The sequence below is a fragment of the Neoarius graeffei genome, chromosome 3 (assembly GCF_027579695.1).
Source record: "Neoarius graeffei isolate fNeoGra1 chromosome 3, fNeoGra1.pri, whole genome shotgun sequence".
Classification (NCBI taxonomy): Eukaryota; Metazoa; Chordata; class Actinopteri; order Siluriformes; family Ariidae; genus Neoarius; species Neoarius graeffei.
In genome coordinates, this window is record NC_083571.1 from 1,997,921 (window position 1) to 2,020,403 (window position 22,483).

Consider the following 22,483-nt stretch of genomic DNA (forward strand, 5'->3'; position numbering starts at 1 on the left):
GTGGGCAAGCTGGATCCTATCCCAGCTGACTATAGGTGAGAGGCGGGGTACACCCTGGACAAGTTGCCAGGTCATCACAGGGCTGACACACAGAGAGAAACAGCCATTCACACCTACAGTCAATTTAGAGCCACCAATTAACCTAACCTGCATGTCTTTGGACGAAACCCACACAGACATGGGGAGAACATGCAAACTCCACACAGAGAGGCCCTCATCAGTCGCTGGGCTCGAATCCAGAACCTTCTTGCTGTGAGGCGACAGTGCTAACCACTACACCACCATGCTGCCTCGCTACAGATACATGTTTAACATATTGTAATTGTGTTAACTTTTTAATGTAGACAAGAAAAAAAAAAGACAGATTTGGTTCTCATAAATACACAGTGAGTTATGACAGTTTAAATTAGGATGTAATTACTGTAACAGAAATGTAGGGGAATCTTTTGTCAGAGCTGCAGTGATAGAAGTTTAATCAACACCTTCTGACCAATCAGGATTCAGAATTCAGCAGCACTGTGGTGTAATAAGAATTAATGCATTACTCTGTAATATAAAAACTACACTGAATAATAAATAACATCAACATGGTGTATTTTCCTAATTTCTTTATTGAGTTTGGTTTATACTGATCAGCATTCATGCATCTGTTTTCAGTTTTCCATCTTCTTCTTCTTGCTCATAGTTTGAAATATATTTTCATCCTGCAGATCAGTGACAAAGAAGCAATGAAACAGCTGGAATTTTGTCCAACATTTACACCGTCTCATATGTAAATCCTGCTGTGACATCTTCACGTGTCCCAGTCTGTAAAACAGAAAGAAAATTATGCTGATGTTCACTTTAAAGAGTCTCATCAGTCTCATTTATGAGTCATTTTTATTTTCTCACCGCAATAATTTTCTCGTCCTGGATCTCTCGGACAGTTGTGAACTTCCGACCCTCATGGAGCTGTACATGGATGAGTTTTTCTTCTTCCAGGTTCACCGTACTATTAAAAAGCAGATCTGATGTAAAGCTGCAAAACTCATTTGAATTCTCCATTAATGCTTAACATCAGACTCAGACTACAGATTCTCATCACTTTACACACTGTGGTATAAATTTACCAAATGCACCCTGAACGTTGACTGAATAAAATGCTGAACAGTGAATTTTAGACTCTTACTTTGCAGTATGTGCCAGAGAAACCTTCTTCATGAAACTCTTCACAAAATCTGAACCTGTTTTCTCCATGAAGAATGATGGAGTTGACGTCATAGAAAAGACTGTTGTCATCTTGGGGAAATTTTTTTGTTTGTTTAAAAAAATCAAAATCTGTTTGATAGTTTAGATTCTTCAGTGTATCCAGTGTTTCCCTTGATGACACTTTGTACACTATTGGCATTATTTTAACCAGCTTCATGAGGTAGTCACCCGGAATGCTTTTCAATTAACAGGTGTGTCTCATCAAAAGTTAATTAGTGGAATTTCTTGTCTTCTTTATGCATTTAAGATCAAACAGCAAATAGTAAATAATACAAATACAGTAAATAGCCCTATTACACAACTGTAGTGATCCATATTTTGTCATGAACTGTACATAAAGAGGAACAGCATCCATTATTACTTTAACACTTCAGTCAGTCAGGAAAATCGCAAGAATTTTGAATGTATCTTCAAGTGCATTTCCAAAAACCATCAAATGCTCTGATGAAACTGGCTTTCATGAGGACTGTCCCAAGAAAGGAAGACCAAGACTCACCTCTGCTGCTGAGGATAAGTTCATTCGAGTTGCCAGCCTCAGAAATCGCCGATTTATAGCACATCAGATTAGAGCCTACATGAATGCTTCAGAGTTCAAGTAGCAGATACATCTCAACATCAACTGTTCAGAGGAGACTGTGGGAATCAGAACTACAGGGTTAAACTGCTGCAAAGAAACTACTGCTGAGGGAGGCCAATAAGAAGAAGAAGAGAATTGCTTGGGCCAAGAAGCACAATGAATGGACAGTAGACCTTTTGGAATCTGTACTTTTTTATGAGTCCAAATTCGATATTTTTTTGTTCCAAATGCCATGTCCTTGTTTGATGCAGAAAAGGGGAACAGATGGTATCTGCATGTGTGGTTCCCACCATGAAGCATGGAGGAGGAGGAGGTGTGATGGTGTGTGGGTGCTTTGCTGGTGACACTGTTGGTGATTTATTCAAAATTGAAGGCAAACTTAACCAGCATCACTACCCCAGCATTCTGTAGCAACATGCCATCCCATCTGGTTTACACTTAGTGGTATCATCTTTTTTTAACAACACAATGACTGAAAACACACCTCCAGGCTATTTAACCAAGAAGGAGTGTGAAGGAGAGCTGCATCATATGACCTGGGCTCCACAATCACCCGAACTGAACCCAACTGAGATGGTTTGTTGTTGAACTCCACCCAGTATTAGTGCAGTGTTTCTACTAATGTGCTGAGTGAGTGTATATAACCAGAGGGAGGCAATTTGATTGATCAACATGATCCCACACTAAAAACTAGAAGGGCACTCGGTAGAGTGCATACCTCTGCCAAGCCATATATTAGAACATCCAGACATTGAGTAATATGGGTTGTGAATTAACATCAAAATCAAATCCCTTGAACTTAGGATAATACTAAAGCTGTACAATTTAATCAAAATCTGTTCACTACTTTCTGAGTTTCATTGGGAACAGGCAAATAAATCCTTTTTTCTCAAGTCCAAAATTGCTAGAGTGTTGCTACAAAGTACACCTGTCGCTGAAGAAGCTTTAGCACCAGTGGTGCTGAGGGAAAAAAAAAAGATTGTCAGCAAATACTTTGTAGTTTGGGTTTGATGGGAGAGTATCACATAGCTTCACCACAACATCACCTTTTTATGTTTACATTTGTTTAAATATGCTTTAAATTGAAGAAAAGAAAATATATTGATTCAGAATAACTAAATCAGTTAAATTAATTGAATCATTCATTACCAGTTTTCTTACTGCAACAAAGACATCACAGTGTGGCGTCAGTGAATATTTTCAGGTTATAAGCCCAATGTGACATATATATCGCAATGATATTATCATAACTGGCTTTATATCAATTTGTTCAAGAAATGTAGCTGTCACACCCGCATGTATTGGTGCACGCAACAGACTTTCTCTCACGCACACTCTGATCAGCGCACGCCTTTAATTACTGACACCTACCTCGAATTAAGACATAATCAGCGCGCTCATATAAGGACGCTGAGAACTCATTCACTTCATGAAGTATTGCATTGTGAGTAGGGATGAGCGAGTACAGCATTATCTGTATCTGTATCCGTTAGCCATATGAATTATCTGTATCCATATCCGTACTCAGAGTGGGCGGGGCCTAACCCTGAAGTGGGTCTGGTTGTCTTGAAATGGGCGGGGCTTTAACCAGTATGTTATTTTAAGCATGCAATTGATATGGATTGATCAGAAATTGTTATATTTATTGCTGATTAGAAAACTATTTACAGGACAGCATCAGCATTGAGCTTCAGATCAATGGTTTTGATCACGATAGCAAACGAACTATTTACAGAACAAGTCTTGCAACAATGAATACAACGCATGTGGTTGCAATTATGAAATGAAATGTAATGAACAAGAGTTTTCATACTCAACATAACTTTCTTTTTTAACTTTTAAATTTTTTATGATCAGTGTGATTTTTTTTTTCCACACCAGGTGTGTGTGTGTGTGTGTGTGTGTGTGTGTAGCTTCATTTGTAATATTATTTATACCACTACTACCTAGAAAGTGTCAGACACTCAGTGCGTGAAGTAAAATAAAACTGGTTAGAGCCAACTGACGGCTTAAAAAAAAACCTCCGATGACCAGCAGAGGGAGAGAGAGAGAGAGAGAGAGAGAGAGAGAGTGTGTGTGTGTGTGTGTGTGTGTGTGTGTGTGTGTGTGTGTGTGTGTAGCTTAATTTTTAATACTTATACCACTACTACCTTTATTTTTACATGAATTACAGCAAGAAAGTGTCAGACAATGTCAATGCGTGAAGTCAAAAAAACTGTTTTTAACCAACGGTTAAAAAAAGAAAAAAAAATCTCCGACAGACAGAGACGCAACGTGAGTCGCTTTCTACCAAGCACCACGTCTGAACGAACCCACGTTTACCAGAACTCTACTGGTTATAAGTAAGTACAAACTGAAATAAAAACAAACTTGAAGCTGAAGAAACCCGAAACATTAACGGAAAGAGACAGAGAGCTGTTCTCTGTGTGAGGGAGCAGAGCGGTGTGTGTAGGGGAGGGGCGCTGTGTGTAGGGGAGGGGCGCTGTGACGCTGTGTGAGGATTTTCATTCAGTCCGAGCACAGATATTGACTCGTATTACTCGTATAATACTCGTACTCGGCAAAAGTGCTTTATCCGTACCAGATACTCGTTTCAGCCGAGTATCTGGCTCAACTCTAATTGTGAGTCACACATTACCAAGCCTTAGCGCTGTCGCCTCACAGCAAGAAGGTCCTGGGTTCGAGCCCCAGGGCCGGCGAGGGCCTTTCTGTGTGGAGTTTGCATGTTCTCCCCGTGTCCATGTGGGTTTCCTCCGGGTGCTCCGGTTTCCCCCACAGTCCAAAGACATGCAGGTTAGGTTAACTGGTGACTCTAAATTGACCGTAGGTGTGAATGTGAGTGTGAATGGTTGTCTGTGTCTATGTGTCAGCCCTGTGATGACCTGGCGACTTGTCCAGGGTGTACCCCGCCTTTCGCCCGTAGTCAGCTGGGATAGGCTCCAGCTTGCCTGCGACCCTGTAGAAGGATAAAGCGGCTAGAGATGATGAGATGAGACATTACCAAGCCTTGTTGTCATGTCATCCTCCTGGTTTCCTGCCTCCTGTCCTGTATTTCTGATTCTGATATCGTCTAGCCCTGTCTCACCTGTTTGTGCCTCTACCGACCCTTTGCCTGTTCCACGTTATGATATCTGTCTGCTGTTTTGGATTGTATGCCAGTTTCCTGTTTCTTTTTAGTAAAGACTCTCTTCTGCACATATATCCGTCCCCAATCTACCTGCATTCTCATGACAGTATGCCTCACAAGGCTGACAGAATACTTCGTCCTGCTGACAGTAGCCAAAACTGCTTAAATGTAATATTAAACATGTTATTAAAGCATTAGAATTCTTGAATGTGCCAAAACTCACCTTGAGTAACAAAAAACAAGCTTTTTAAAATTAGCGTGTTCAGCCACATGTGCCAACTAGGTACACTACCATTATGGAAATGATGCCATGGCAACACAAATCCACACATTGTCACATGACTACACCAGGATGTTCAGTATATGCCACTCCGGGACTTCATGAGTTAAAGTCAAGGATAAAGCTGTATAAGGAGCTTTCTAGAGCATTTAAAGAGTGTTTGATATCTGTGTCACTGTGGAGTCTTATGGGCGAGAGAAAACGTTCACTGAAATTTTGGCAAGCTGGAATACAAAATTATTAGAAATACTGGCCTGATATTTGGGATCTTTTCTTAGGTCTAGCAGAGGTACATCAGTGATTTTTTTCAGACAATACTGAAGGGGTGATCTGAGAGATTCTGGGTGATTTCTCATGGAATAACCCTGTATGTATGTAAATGTGAACTAAATATGTTTGAAATCCTTTATTTTTTTCTGCTTTTTCTTTCAGCTGTTCCTGTTAGGGCTCACCATGGTGGATAATGTCCCTCCATCTCCTCCTGTCTTCCTTATCTGTTTCTGTCACACCAACTGTCCTCATATTCTCCTTCACCACATCCATAAATTTCATCTTTGCTCTTCCTCTTTTCCTTCTACCTGGTAACTCCATCTCCAGCATTATTTCCCCAAATATACCCTGGATCTCTCCTCTGTACATGTCCAAACCATCTCAATATCACCTCTCTCACTTTGTCTCCAAGCTGCCCTACATGTTCTGTCCCTTTAATATTCTCATTTCTAATCCTGTCCAACTTTGTCTCTCCCAGTGAAAACCTAAATATCTTCAACTTTTCTCCCTTCAGTTAAGCTTCCTGTCTTTTTGTCAGTGCCACTATCTCCAAACTGTACACCATCGCTGCTCTTACTATTGTCTTGTATGCCCAGGTCAGATGGCAGAAAGACGCATGCTGTGACCTGCAATCGATCGGGTGGTGACAGATCGCAGGTGGATGCAGGCGTTTTGTGCCAAATCCTTCATTGTGGTCAGACATATTGCAAGACACAGAGTTTTTAAGCTGAATCAACCAGTCGGAAGCAAACACAGCTAGACACAGCGTACAAAAAAACTTTAAAAAATATAAGGCCTTAAGACTGCTCGTACGTTGTTGTAAACTATTTGCAGGTGCAGTGTTGCATGTACCTGCGATGCATCACAGCCATCTTTAAAGACTTGTCTTCCCCTGCATCAGTCTGTGTCTAGCTACCACTACCTGCTTCAACCTGCAACTGGTCACTCAAGCATTGCACGACCGCCTGCTTCTACATGCACCAACCTGTTATTTGCACCAATTGGAAGCAAATCGCAGCTGAAATGCGAACAGATCATGATCCATTTGCATCAATCTGCCTCTACTAAAGACCTTCTGCAACACTCTGCCATTATCTGCATCGTCGTGCATCAACGCAAGACCAGTCTTGCATCTACCTGCAATTTTGTTATCGCAGGTAGATGCAAGTAGTTGAAAACTAGTTGCAGCCTGCCGTCTGACCTGGGCAGTACACTTTCCCTTTCACTCTTGCTGGCAAGCATCTGTCACAGATCACTCCTGACCCTCTCCTCCATCCATTCCAACCTGCTTGCACTTTCCTCTTCACTCCTCTTCCACACTCACCATTACTTTGTCCAGTCGACCCCAGATATTTGAACTCATCTGCTTTGACCATCTCTATTCCTTATAGCTGTACCATTCCACTGCCCTCCCCCTCATTCACACACGTACTCCATCTCACTCCTACTGACTTTCATTCCCCTTCTCTCTGGTCTAGACCTGCATGTCTCTAAGTTTTCTTCCACTTGCTCCCTGTTCTCACTACAGATCATAATATCATCTGCAAACATCATTGTCCATGGGGCCTCTTGCCTGGTGTCATCTGTCAACCTGTCCATTACCACTGCAAACAGGAAAGGGCTTAGGGCCGAGCTCTGGTGCAATCCAACATCCAACTTATATGCCTCCGTCATTCGCACTGCACGTCTCACTGCTGTTCCACTGTCCTCATACACATCCTGCACTAATCTCACACACTTCTCCGCCACTCCTGATTTCCTCATGCAGTACCATAGCGCCTCTCTTGGCACCCAGTCATCTGTCTTCTCCAAATCCACAAACACACAATGCAGCTCCTTCTGGCCTTCTCTAAACTTTTCCATCAACATTCTCAAAGCAAATACTGCATCTGTAGTACTCTTTCCTGGCATGAAACCATATTGCTGTTCACATATCTCCACCTCTCCTCTTAGCCTAGCTTCCACGACTCTTTCCCACAACTTCATGCAGTAGCTGATCAACTTTATTCCTCTATTGTTACTGCAGCATTGAACATCATCCTTGTTCTTGAATATTGGTACCAGTATACTACTTCTCCACTCCTCAGGCATCCTCTCACTTTCCAAGATCTTGTTAAAAATCTAGTCAAAAATTCATCTCTCCTAAGCATCTCCATGCCTCCATTGGTATATCATCTGGGCCGACTGCCTTACCACTTTTCATTCTCTTCATAGCTCTCCTTACTTCTTCCTTACTAATCTGCTATACTTCCTGATTCACTCTCTCCATCTCAGTCAACCTTCTCTCTCTTTTATTTTCTTCATTCATCAGTTTCTCTAAGTGCTCCATCCACCTTCTCAACACACACTCTTCACTTGTCAGCACATTTCCATCTGCATCCTTTATCAGGCTAACCTGCTGCACATCATTTCCAGCTTGATCTCGTTGCACTGCTAATTGGTACCGGTCCTTTTCTCCATCCTTAGTGTCTAACCTTTCAGATAATTCATCATACGCCTCTTCCTTTGCCACTGCTCTCTTTGCTTTTCTTTGCATCTCCTTGTATTCTTGTGTGCTCTCTTCATCTATCTTTTTATCCCAGTTTTGCTTTGCCAACTTCTTCCTCCTTATACTCTCCTGGACTTCCTCATTCCACCACTAAGTCTCCTTTTCTTCCTTTCTTTGTCCTGATGTCACTCCCAGTACCTTCCTCTTTCACTACGTTCAGACTGCAACCTGAAACGACCCATATCCGATTTGTTGTGAAATCCGATTTTTTTGTTAGGCCGTTCACATTACCAATTATATGAGACTTGTATGCAATCTCCAATATGAACGGAAAACGACCCAAAAGTGTCCCGCATGCGCAAATTGACATGTAATAAGCACATCTACGTAATACGTAAACAAAAAAAAGCGCACTCTTCATGTTTAATGATTTCTTTGTTTGTTTGTTTGTTTGTTTGTTTAATTATCTGGTTAGTGTTAAAGTGTGAGGTCTCGTGTGTGTTTTTGTTTCTGAACTGAAATGAAAACGTGTAGCCTGGTAACGAGGGTTGACTCCTAAATGTCTCTATAATTTCTATATAAGTGCACTACATGTTACTAGGAAGTAATGGATTTTTAAACTCTATATAGTGCACTCGAGCTTCAGTAGGCAGTCATTTGGGATACGGCCGCTGTATTACCAAACTCTTAATTCAGGCTTAATAATTTGCACATATTTATTTCGTCATATTAATAAACTTTTTCTACATTTTTATAAATATTTATTTAGATTGTTTATAGCCAGCTGAATTCTGCAACTTCTCTCAGCGCTGGCTCAAGGTGCAGAAACACCAGTGCAGTTTGCGATGGAGATGAGGCGAGACCTGGCGATGTGGTTTTTGTGGCGGCAGCGGAACGCGCACAATCTGATTAATGTGGGCAGCAGACTAATGAGACCAAAGGGTTGTAGATGTCTGATAAAAAAGAAAAAACTAACAATATTCAATATAAGACATAATGAACGTAATCAAATGAGACCGAAGGTGTCAAATTACTGGAAATTTTCAGAACAATCTTATAATCTTGTAATACAGGATGGTTTAAGTTATAAATCAGTTATAGAAACTGTTTTATTTAATCAGGCTAACAGATAAACATCCAGGTCCCTACCAAATCCACCATTAGCTTGATCAATTCTATAAAAGTCTATTTAAATTCTGAAAACTGTACAAATGTTGTTGTTTTCCACCAAAGAGGCGGGATTAGCCAACGCAGAATAGTGACGTTTGTCTCTTGTTGATGACGTGTAGGTCGCATGAATGCGACCTGTCCGGTCAGACTCCAGTCGCATGTGAAAATATCGGATATGCATCGGATTTAGGACCACATATCCAAGTGGCCTGGGTCGCATGTGAAAAAATCGGATTTGTGTCGTTCAGATTGTCAATAACAAATCGGATACAGGTCGCATATGGGCAAAAAAATCGGATATGGGTCGTTTCAGGGTGCAGTCTGAACGTAGTCTTATGGCCCTTTTCCACTACCCTTTTTCAGCTCACTTCAGCTCGCTTCAGCTCACTTCAGCCCGACACGGCTCGCGTTTCGACTACCAAAAACCAGCACGACTCAGCTCGTTTCAGCCCTGCTTAGCCCCTAAAACTCGCACCGTTTTGGAGTGGGGCTGAAGCGAGCCAAACCGTGCCGAGTGAGGTTGGGGGCGTGAGCAGACACTCCCCTGTGCACTGATTGGTGAGGAGGCGTGTCCTCACATGCCCACACACGCCCCGCGAGCGCGCTGGGATCTGTAAACACCGCAAACCCGGAAGAAGAATAATTATGAATTACGAGAATTTCTGAAGCCTTATGCGCCTCGCCTCATCTATACGCTCTTGCCAGTATCTGTTGGCGTTGTCGGTGACAACAAGCCACAGCACCAAGACCAGCAACACTAACGACTCCATGTCCTCCATGTTTATTGTTTACTATCCGGGTCGTGAGACTACCGCTGAGAAGCTCACTGAATCAGTGACATACAGAGCATCGTGGACGAGTTCGCGGAGCGCAAGGCTCGCCGTATGCCCTTCAAATAATGCGCGCAGTAGGCTATTGATGTTTTATTATGAGCCATGTACAGTATGTCGCCTAATGTTTTTTTGTTTGAGTTACATGTTCGTTTGAAGGACTTAATGTACTAAATAACATAGTTGCACCCTGTAGTGTTGAAATTGGTAAACAGTGCATTCAGTGAGGTTTGCACCGCCCTCCTTTTATTTCTGACTCTTCCTGTCACCGTTGCAACCTCTGAGCGCTCATTCGTATGCCCTTCAAATAATGTGCGCAGTATAGGCTATTGATGTTTTATTATAAGCCATGTACAGTATCCTAATGTTTTTTGTTTCTGAGTTACATGTTCGTTTGAAGGACTTGATGTACTAAATAACATAGTTGCACCCGGTAGTGTTGAAATTGGTAAACACCGCAGTTGCGGACATTTTGTAGCCTAAAATGATGTTATGATAAGCTTTAATAAAGGGCCCGGTCATTTGCCCCGCCCCCGGCCCGGCTCTGACTTGTTCCGCCACTGTCACTGATGTCACTGTTTGCGCTGCTTAACGACATCACGTGACATCCACCCACTTTCGCTAACTCCACCCAATGTGTCCACCCACTTCCAGCCAGCACGGTTCAGCGCGGTTGTAGTCGAAATGCAACTCCAACAGCCCCGCTCAGCTCGACTCAGCTCGACTCGGCACGGCACGGCTCAGCCGCGTTTGTAGTGGAAAAGCGGCATTAGTCTCCCTCACCACTTCTGCCATAGTTGTCCAATCATCTAATACCTCTTCACCCAATGTCTGTCTCACCATATCCCTAAATTCTAACATACAATCTTCCTCCTTCAACTTGTACCATCTGATTTTTGGTTTAGCTTTCTCTTTCTTCCTCTTTTTTTTAACCTCTAAGATCATCCTCTCAACCACCATCCAATGCTGCTTGGCTACACTCTCCCATGCTATCACTTTACAGTCTCCAATCTCCTTCAGATTGCATCTCTGACATAAAATGTAGTCCACCTGAGAACACCTTCCTCCACTCTTATGTTACTCTATGGTCTTCTGTCTTCTTACAGCATGTACTGACCACAGTCATTTCCATCATCTTTGCAAAATCCACCACCATCTGCCCTTCCACATTTCTCTACTTCACTCCATACCTACCCATCACCTCTTCATCACCCCCTGTTCCCTTCTCCAACATGCCCATTTAGGTCTGCTCCAATCACCACTCTTTCCTTTTTAGGTATACTTTCAATCACTTCATCCAACTCACTCCAGAATTCTTCTTTCTCCTCCATCTCACACCGCACTTCAGGGTCATATGTGGTGACAATGTTCATCACCAGACCTTTGATTTCCAGCTTCACATTCATCACTCTGTCATTCAATGTCTTTACCTCCAACACACTCTTTACATACTCTTCATTCAGGATTACTCCTGCACCATTTTTCCTCCCATTCACACCATGATAGAAAAGCTTGAAACCACCTCCGATGTTCCTACACACAGGATATCAGTGTTTCTCCTCGCCATCATATCAGCCAGTTCTCTTCCTTTACCAGTCATAGTGCCAACATTTAAAGTTCCAACTTTCAATTCCACTCTCCTGCCTTTGCTACTCTCATGTTTCTTCCGAATTCACCTTACACCTCTTTTTCTCCTCCTTTTCCCCTGGTTCCCTGCTGGGAAAAAGTTCCAGTGGCAGTTGTTGTTAACCTGGGCCTCGACTGATCTGGTATGAAAGTCCTCTTCATCATCTGTAGTAACAGTAACGGCCACTCTGGAGAGTATGGCAAGGTACTGTCTATGTCATTCATTCACAGTTGTTGTAGCTCCTCATATGGCTGAACAAGCCGATTCGCGATTTGCATGTGCGGCCGCAGTTAGGGCAGGTTGTTCCTCCTGGAAAAGTTGGTCTGCTTGGGGCTTGCTGCCTTGCTTTTCGGGCCTGTCTCTTTCGAACAACATCGTCTATACGTTCAGATTCGAAGGTCTTGACTATTTTGGCCGGCGCCCGGCGCCAGGAGGAGCGGTCTGAGGTGAGACTTTGTGGGTGGTAAAAGAGAGCAACTGGACTTGCTTGAAGATTCTTGAAGATGTTTCACCTCTCATCCGAAAGGCTTCTTCAGTTCTGTCTGACTAGTAGGGAGTATCAGGTATTTATCCTCTCATGGATGAAAAGCTCATCTAAGGTGTCGTTAAGTCATCCTGTTGGTGTGGGTCAATGGGGACTGGATGTGAACGGCCTCGAGAGTCATTTGGGTGATCAATGGATTGCCCATTAAGGTGATCAATGGAATGCTAATTCTCTCTGTCCTCTTGTGAGTCAGCTGGGTTTTGGTGTGCATTCAGTTGTCTGGGAAGTGTGCCAAGGACTGCATTATAGGTGGCTGATAAATGATGTCTTAGACCCCCACCTCTGTTCAGTGATGGCCGTTCCAGGTTGACAAAAATGGCTTCTTTAACTCCTCGCTCATACCAACGATCCTCTCTGGCTAAAATGCGTACGTTGCAATCCTGAAATGAGTGTCCTTTGTTGTTAAGATGAAGGTAGACAGCAGAGTCCTGGCCTGAGGAACTGGCTCTCCTGTGTTGAGCCATGCGCCTGTGGAGCGGTTGTTTAGTTTTCCCAATATACGAATCCGTGCATTCCTCACTGCACTGAATTGCATACACTACGTTGTCCTGTTTGTGTCTGGGTATTCTGTCCTTAGGGTGGACCAGTTTCTGCTTCAGGGTGTTACTGGGTCTGAAATGTACCGGAATGTTGTGTTTGTAGAAGATCCTCCTGAGTTTCTCAGATAGACCAGAAATGTAGGGAATGACAATGTTCTTGCATTTGTTCCTGTTATCCTCCTTGTCCATTATGTTCCTTTTTCTGCTCTTGAAGAAAGACCAGTTGGGATACCCACAGCTCTGTGAAGTGCTTTCTTGATGTGATTCTGCTCCTCCTCTTTTCCCTCTACCATTGTAGGGATGTTCTGAGCCCTGTGTTGCAAGGTCCTAATGACCCCCAATTTGTGTTCCAGTGGGTGGTGAGAGTCGAAGAGTAGGTACTGGTCTGTGTGTGTGGGTTTCCGGTAGACCTCGATGCTAAGGCTTCTGTCTTGTCTAATGTGTACATCACAATCCAAGAAGGCTAGATTATCACCACAGACCAGATTTGCACCCTGTTTGACCTCTGCCTGACTACCACTTATTTCCAGTTTAATGAAAGTTTCTACAGACAGAAGCATGGATGCGCCATGGGCTCACCGGTATCCCCTATTGTGGCCAATCTTTACATGGAGGAAGTAGAACATAAAGCTTTGACCACTTTTTCAGGAGTTGCTCCCAGCCACTGGTTCAGATATGTGGATGACACCTGGGTTAAAATCAAAACCCATGAATTGGAAGCCTTCTCTAAGCACATCAATGCAGTGGATATCAACATCAATTTCACTCGGGAGGACGTCAGTGGGAATAATCTAGCCTTCTTGGATTGGGATGTACTGGGTGTTGCCAGTGGAAGTCAGAGATGAGGATTGGGTCAAAGATGAACCTGGCGGGGACCTAACTTCTCTCCTCAGGACCGTAACCTTCCCAGTCCACCAGGTACTGGAGTCCTCTGCCTTACCACTGCACCTTCAGCAGCTTTTTGACCATGTAGGCTTCACCACCATCAATGAGCCTGGGAAGGGGAGGGGGTTTGGAGGGTGGAAACAAAGAACTAGAGACCAGAGGTTTAAGCTGTGACACATGGAAAGTGGGGTGAATACGTCGCATAGTGAGTGGTAATGCCAGTCTGATGGAACATGGATTGATTACCTTGCCAATGAGGAAGGGTCGAAGGTATCTGGGGGCCAGCTTGTGGGAGACAGTTCTGAGTGGCAGATGGCGCGTGGAGAGCATGACTCGCTGCCCCACCCGGTAGGTGGGTGCCTTAGAGCGGTGTTTGTAGGCCTGCCTCTTGGATACTAGGGCAGAACGAATGAGTCTTCTCCGGGGCCAATGCCCATGTCCTCCTGCAGTGGTGTATGAAGGTCTGGGCTGAGGGTACGGCGACCTCCTCCTCTTGGTTGGGAAAGAGTGGTGGTTGGTAACCTAGGGAGCACTGGAAGGGCGAGAGACCTGTGGCAGATGAAGAGAGAGTGTTGTGAGCATATTCGATCCAAGGTAAGTACTTACTCCAAGAACCGGCATCCCTGGATGCCATGCACCTGAGTGCCACCTCCAAATCTTGATTCGCCCATTCCGCCTGGCCGTTGGTTTGAGGATGGAACCCTAAAGAGAGACTACAGGAGGCCCCAATGAGTTTGCAGAAGGCCCTCCAGAACTGCACAGTGAACTGAGGACCCCGGTCGAAGACGATATCAGTGGGGAGTCTATGTATGCAGAAAATGTGAAGGATGAGTAATTTGGCAGTTTCTTTAGCTGTGGAAAGCTTGGGCAGAGGGATGAATTGGACTGTCTTGGAGAAATGGTCAATAACTGTGAGGATGCATGTGTTGCCACCTGAGTTGGGGAGTCCTGTGATGAAGTCCAGGGCGATGTAAGACCAGGGTCGATGAAGAATCGGGGGGGGGGGGGTCTTAGCAGGCCGGCAGGGGGTTGATTGGCTGTCTTGTTCTGGGCACATGTGTCGCAGGCTCCCACAAACTCCTGGATGTCTTCCTTGATGGATGACCACCAGAAGCACTGTTGGAGGAGTGCCAGGGTTCGAGCAGCTCCCGGGTGACAAGCCAACTTGGAGCCATGACCCCACTGCAGCACCTGGGTTCGCACAGAACAGGGAACAAACAGGTTAGGTGGTATGTTGCTTGAATTACCTTCTCCGGGGTCCTTCTCCAGGGACTTCTGCACCAATGTCTCTACCTCAAGTAGGGCAGCCCCCACCAGACAGCATGGAGGGAGAATGGTTTCAGGCATACTAGACTCCTCCTGGCGGGCAGAGAATATCCTTGACAGGGCGTCGAGTTTGCCGTTCTTGGAGCCTGGGCAGTAGGAGAGCGTGAATCGGACCTGGGAGAAGAAGAGAGACCATCAGGCTTGTCATGAGTTAAAGCGTTTGGCAGAATTGAGGTATTCTAGGTTTTTGTGGTTGGTCCAGATAAGTAAGGGGGGATCCGACCCCTCGAGCCAGTGCCTCCACTCCTTCAGGGCTAGCTTGATGGCCAACAGCAATCTGTCACCGATGTCATAATTTAATTCAGCAGGGGACAGCCGGCGAGAGAAGGAGCAGGGGTAGACCTTGTTATCATTGGCCCTCTGGAAGAGAATGGCTCTGACCCCGGACTCGGAAGCATCAACCTCCACGATGAACTGTTTGGTCGGATCAGGTATGGTAAGAATGGGTGCTGTGGTGAACTTGTGCTTGAGCATGGAGAAGGCTTTCCCTGCTTCCTCCCCCCACCATGCTGGTCGCAGATGAAGCACCTGTAGAAATTGATGAATCCCAGGAAATGTTGAAGCTCTCATCACGAGGAAGGAGTGGGCCAGTCAGCGACTGCCTCAAGCTTGATGGGGTCCATCTGGATCCAAGCCGGGGAGATGATGAACCCCAGAAATGAGACAGAGCTCTGGTGGAATTCGTTATTTTCCGCCTTGACAAACAGTTTATTTTCTAGCAGGCACTGGAGAATCTACTGGACATGGCCCTGATGTTCCTCCAGGGAGCGAGAGAAGATCAGGATGTCATCCAGGTACATGAAAATGAAGATGTTAAGAAAGTCACTTAGAATGTCATTGACGAGTGCCTGGAAGACTGCGGGTGTGTTGGTCAGGCCGAAAGGGACCACAAGGTACTTATAGTGGCCAGTGGTGGTATTAAAGGCTGTCTTCCACTCATCCCCCTCCCTGATCCTGACAAGATGGTTGGCATTGTGTAAGTTCAACTTGGTGAATATCTTGTCTCCCTGGAGTAGTTCAAAGGCCGTGGTCATGAGCGGTAGTGGGTACCGGTTCTTGACTGTGATGGCATTGAGACCTCAATAGTCAATGCAGGGGCAGAGCGACTTGTCCTTCTTCTCCACTAAGAAGGATCCCACCCCTGCTGGGGAGGAGGAAGGGCAGATGATCCCAGCTACCAGAGACTCGGAGATGTACTTCTCCATAGCTTGCCTTTCAATGGGAGAGAGAGAGTAGAGTCGCCCTTTGGGTGGCACCGTCCTGGGCAGGAGGTCGATTCCACAGTCATAGGGTCTGTGAGGAGGGAGGGACACTGCTTGGGTCTTGCTGAAGACGAGTCTTAAGTCCAGGTATTCCGGAGACACGTGAGAGAGGTCGGGAAACTCACTGGCTGAAGGCTGCGGTGGTTTGGTGGGAGGCAGAGCGGAGTTCAGGCAGGAAGCTAGGCAGGAATGGCTCCAGCCTAGGATGGTGCTATCAGCCCAGTTTAGGTGGGGGTTGTGCTGCGTTAACCAGGGTAATCCTAGGATGATGGGTACATGGGGGTTGTTCCTGACATGGAGTTGGATGGTTTCAGAGTGGTTGCTGGAAATCCTCACGGTGAGCGGGCAGTAAGGTGGGTGATGGTGGTCAAGCTGGTGCCATTGAGTGTCAGGACTGTGAGAGGGACGTCGAGGGCGAGTAGCGGGATTCCCAGACGCTTGGTGGTGGCGGAGCAGATCAGGTTCCTGTCCGCCCCTGAGTCGATGAGGGCCTGGAGATGGTGATGCTGGTTGTCATGGATGACAATGACAGGAAGTAACAGTCGATCAGCAGGGGGCTGGTTCTGAGCGTTGCCCACCAGGGCCCCTCGAGTCGCTGGTGTCCTCATTCCCTTTAGCAAGCAGGCTCGGCAGATGGTTCCTCATTGACCGCAGTAGAAACAGGCCCCTGTGCTCTGCCGGCGCTGTCGTTCCTCCGCTGATACCCGTACCTGGTCTACCTGCATGGGTTCAACGGACGAGGCGGGAGGTGAGGAGGAGGTGAAGCTGGGGTGGGTCTTCTCTCTCCTCCGTTGCTGGAACTGGACATCGATATGGTTGGCAAGGTCCATGAGACTGGAGAGGTCTGACGGCAGTTCCCGTGATACCAGTTCATCCTTAATGGCGTCGGACAAGCCATGCAGGAACGCGTCGATCTGGGCGCTCTCATTCCAACCGCACGATGCCGCCAATGTCCGGAACTTGATGGCATAGTCTGAGGTAGACTGGGACCCCTGCTGCAGCTCCATGAGTTCCCTAGCCGCCTCCCAGCCAGACAGAGAGCAATCAAAAGTTCGCCCCATCTCCTCAGAGAAATCTTTGAAACTGGAGCAACAGGGAGCATCGGCGTCCCAGACCGCTGTTCCTCACTCCCTGGCCTTGCCGGTGAGGAGTGTGATGATATATGCCACCCAGGAGCATTCTGTGGGGAAGGTCAGAGCTTGCAGCTCCATGATCAGTGAGCATTGAGATAGGAACAATCTGCAAGTACCTGGCTCCATCGTAGGGCTGAGGCGCTGGGAGTCTCAGTTCGCGGAGAAAGGCAGTGGCAGGAGCTGAAGTTGGAAACAACTGGGCAGGGGTAGGCACGGCTTGATAGTGCTGCATCTGTGTGGTGAGGAGGTCAAGTGAGTTGGACAGGGTGGCGAGGTTCTGGGTGATCTGCTGGAGGTCTTGTTGATGGGTCCCGAGGGGAGTCCCTTGCTGCTAGATGGCCGTTCTCAGATGGGTGAGTTCTGCTGGATCCATGTTTGGCCAGAACATACTGTTAGGGGTGGTGGAGGTGTGGTGAGATAGGATCCAAAAGCAGAAAATAGACAGTTATCCAATAAATAACATGATTTAATCCAGGGAAAAAAGGTGTGGCAAAAAGGTAAACAAACAGGACAAAAAAAAAAAACAAATGGCAAAAATAGTCAGGGAAAAAAGAGACAAAAAAATTGACAAAGACATGAGACAGGTAAGGGCAAAAACGCTAGTGCAAAAAATCATGAACAAGAAAAAACCTTAGTGCAAAAAAACATGAACCAGAAAAACAGCTAGAGCAAAAACCACGAGATGCAAAAAGGCACAGAAACGGCTAGAGTTGCAAACAAGACGTTCTGGCAAAGTCAGAGTCTGAGAACGGCATGTTTATAGGCAGCGGTGAAAACCAGGAAGTGAATACAGGTGAGGTGGAATTCCCATCCCGGATCCGGATCAGCACTGGCGTGAGAGATCCGTAATCTCCAGAGTGGATGTCCGGGGTGGAGCATGACAAAACTAATCAGAATTCTCTATTAATGCTTAATATCACACTCAGACTACAGATTCTCATCACTGTCCACACTCTGGTATAAATTTACCAAATGCAGCCTGAACTTTGACTTAATAAAATGCTGACTAAAATCATAAAATGTATTTTAGATCCTTACTTTGCGAAATATGCCAGGGAAGACTTCTTCATTAAACTCTTCACCTAATCTGAACCTGCTTTTTGTCTCAAGAATGACAGAGTCAACTTTATAGACCAGACTGCCGTCATCTTGGGAAAAGGTGATGACTGGTTTCACCACATCTACGATTTGCCTTACTTCCTCTTTAATACTTGTAAAAGTGGACAGGAAATTTGGAGGGAAAAAAACTACAAAAAGAATTTCAACACAGAAAAAAAAACAACTTACCACGTACTGCCATCATCGTATCAAGGTTTTCACTTTTCACAAGTTTCCAGCTTCCAGAAAAGGCGTCCATGTTTATAATGTAGTATTAAACTAATGTCTAGTGAGAATACACACTGATTCTACAGTCAACTGCACAGTGTGATGTGTGGGAGAAGTTTATTTATACCCCAGCTTGTGGGAATAAAATCAGTCTTTCCTGGATTTTCCCACGTTCCTGGTTTATTTAAGGAAATGCATTTGGATAAAGGATTGAATATCTTGAATTGATGGATTATTTTCTGCCCTCTACTGGTCAAATGAGGAAAAAACCTCTTGCAGAAAACAAGAAAGCATTTATTTTACTCCATGATGGCATTTTGCACAAATAGACAATAAAGTAGGTGTATTAAATATTTACTAAAAATATATATAGATCGTCCACATCATTTCTGTCACTGTGTCTTTCCCAATGTATTAAACTTCACGGCCTTTGGCAATGACAAATCTTCACACCAGTAAAACCCCTGAAACTGTGACAGTAAAAACCAACAAAATTAATGTACATATAGAAAAATCATAGAGAAAAAACCCCAGCAAATATTACTCAGTATTTACATTTCAGTATATTATTTTATCTGGTACTGCTCATGAATGGCCATAGTCGGGATTTAGACCTCATCATAGCACAGAGACAGCCCTGGTTAAAGTAGTAAATGACCTACGATTGACATCTGATCAGGGCTGTGCGTTCCTGCTTGTGGTGCTTGACCTTTGTGCAGCCTTCAACACCATTGATCATACCATTCTCCTGGATAGATGAGAAAATGTAGTGGAACAGCCCTCTCCTGGCTCAGGTCTTATTTAATTGATCACAATAGATAGATAGATAGATAGATAGATAGATAGATAGATAGATAGATAGATAGATAGATAGATAGATAGATAGATTCACTTTATTGATCCCAATCTGGGAAATTATGTTACAGCAGCAAGTTGTCAGACATGCGAAAAGAAAAAAAAGACACACTGTACAACATAAAATAGAATTTTTTTAAAAATCCCAAGAACAAGCCAACTGCACAATATACAAATAAAAATGTTATATATATATATATATATATATATATATATATATATATATATATATATATATATATATATATATACACACATACATACATACATACATACATACATACATACATACATGCATTATCTGTAGCCGCTTATCCTACAGGGTCGCAGGCAAGCTGGAGCCTATCCCAGCTGACTATGGGTGAGAGGCGGGGTACACCCTGGACAAGTCACCAGGTATATATATATATATATATATATATATATATATATATATATATATATATATACCTGGTGACTTGTCCAGGGCGTACCCCGCCTCTCACCCATAGTCAGCTGGGATAGGCTCCAGCTTGCCTGTGACCTTGTAGAAAAGGATAAAGCAGTTAGAGATAATGAGACAAGATGATATGCTTTGTACAGGTTAATGTGCATGAATAGTGCTAAAAACAAGAATTAAACTCTGATGGTGCAACATTACAGGATGACCAGGGTTATAAAGAGGACTATACAGTAGAGAGGTCAGAGTTCTCTCTGTCACACAGAGGTGAGTTATTGTAGAGTATGATGGCTTGGAGCAGGAAAGATTTCCTGTAATGGTCCCTCGGACAGCGAAGTGGTAACAGTCTCTTGGAGAAGGTTCTCTGCTGTCTGTTCAGTGTGTGGTGGGGAGGGCGGTCAGGATTATCCATGATGGATAAGTTTGTTCAGAGTCCTCCTCTCCACCACAGCCTCAAATGTGTCCTGTTTGCAGCCAATTACAGATCTAGCCTTCTTTATCAGTTTATTGAGAGTGTTGGTGTCACTGGCTCCAATGCTGCTCCCCCAGCAAATCACCACAAAGAAAAGCACACTGGTCACAACAGACTGATAAAGTATCTCCAACATCTTGCTGCACATGTTGAAGGATCTCAGCTTCCTCAGGAAGTAGAGTCTGCTCATCCACTTCTTGTATACAGTTTCAGTATTGGATTTCCAGTCTAGTCTGTTGTTGATGGGAACACCTACAGTAGGTACTTGTAGTCCTCCACCACCTCCACACCCTCTCTCAGAATGTGCAGTGGTTGTGAAGCCGTCCTCTTCTTCCTGAAATCAATCACCATCTCTCTGGTCTTGTTGACATTCAGGTGCAGGTGATTCCATCCAGCCCACTCCACAAAGTTGTCTACCAGAGCTCTGTTCTCCCTGTCTTGTCCCTCACTTATACACCCAACAACAGCCAAGTGATCAGAAAATTTCTGCAGGTGGCATGACCTGGAGTTGTACTGAAAATCAGTGGTGTATAAGGTGAAAAGGAAAGGAGACAGCACAGTCCCTTGTGGAGCTCCTATACCACTAGCCACCATGTCAGATAGAACAATACCCAGATGGACAAACTGTGGCCTGCCTGTCAGATAGTCAGTGATCCAGGAGACAATGGAGGTGTCGACACCCATCACCCACAGCTTCTCCCCCAGTAGCAGTGGCTGAATGGTGTTAAAAGCACTGTAGAAATCAAAGAATGTGATTCTCACAGTGCTACTCACTATGGACTGTTTTCCCCTCTGGCCTCTGGAAAGAGGTTCCACAGCATTCGTTGCAGGACCACCAGGTTCTGTAACAGCTTTTCCCCCCAGGTCACCAGGCTGCTGAACTCCAAATCCAAACTCTAAACTTCTATTTATAACTTGAACATTCCTAATTCCACAGGTTACTTTATACTATTGCACGTTATAATATTTTTGCTGCTGCATAATTTAATTTAATACATTTCATATTTAATTCTGTGCTGAGCCAAATTGCAAGAAAATTTAATTCAGTGTACACTTGTTGCATACTGATTGACAATAAAGGTTGTCTAAGTCTACACACTATCAGTTTGTTGATGTACACAGTGATTTTTCTATACATACTGGGGTAAAGTTTGGTGTTCCACAAGGTGATATTATTCATAAGCATGTTATTAGCTTCCACTGTTATACTGATGACACACAGTTTCATGTTTCAGCAAAACCAGGTGCAAGACACCAGCTTAATAAATGTGAGGAATGTGTGAAAGACATTAGATACTGGATGCCTATTAACTTCCTTTGACTTAAGTCTCACAGGACAGAAGTACTTGTACAAGGACCACATAGTAAGTTAGAAATAAGAAGTAAGTTCTCTGATTACACAGTAACTCTTATTTGCAAGCATGGTATTAGCTTCCACTGTTAGGCTGATAGGACACAGTTGTAAGTTTCAGCAAAGCCAAATGGGAGACACCAACTTAATATAAAAGGTACACTTAGAAGATGGCTTGAGACACGTAATACAAACAGTTTTGCTGCGATGGCTGAGGACTACAATTGCCATGACAACTGTAGGACTGCAGTTGTCATGAACAGATGGACGGGAATATCGCCCAAGGGGGTTCCCTTTCCAATGTGCTTTTTTTATGCTGACCTGGAGGAGCCCAAGCCTCCAGAGCCAGTCTGGGTCAGCTGTATGATTCACTGGCTCATGGGATGAGCATGCCAATGGGCTGATTATTTAGAGTGGAACATCCTTGCCTGCATGACTGGCAGTCACTTCACATCATGCTCTGGTATCTATTTGAGTCTCTGGAAAAGGATGAGCACCAGTACTTTTTTTTTTTTTTGGGGGGGGGGCACCAGAGCAAGAGCCAGAGCCAGTGCCAGAACCAGGCACCAGATCCAGTGCCAGAGCCAGAACCAACACCAGCACAAGAGCCAGAGCAAGAACCAGAGCCAGCACAAGAGCCAGTGCCAGAGCCAGAGCCATGTTTTATGTAAATTTTAAATATTATGCCTTTCTAATTTAACTCTAATCAAGAATTTGGGCAGTCTTACCAATGG

At 44.5% G+C, this 22,483-nt stretch overlaps 1 long non-coding RNA gene across 1 annotated transcript; it reads right to left on the bottom strand.

The window, feature by feature from the left end:
• Nucleotides 1–666: 666 nt before the first annotated feature.
• On the bottom strand, nucleotides 667–18,699 carry LOC132882668 (uncharacterized). The gene is made up of 3 exons (XR_009654213.1): nucleotides 18,594–18,699; nucleotides 892–991; nucleotides 667–807 (listed from the first exon to the last, which is right to left on the bottom strand). It is a non-coding gene; the product is annotated as an uncharacterized LOC132882668 (long non-coding RNA).
• Nucleotides 18,700–22,483: the final 3,784 nt, after the last annotated feature.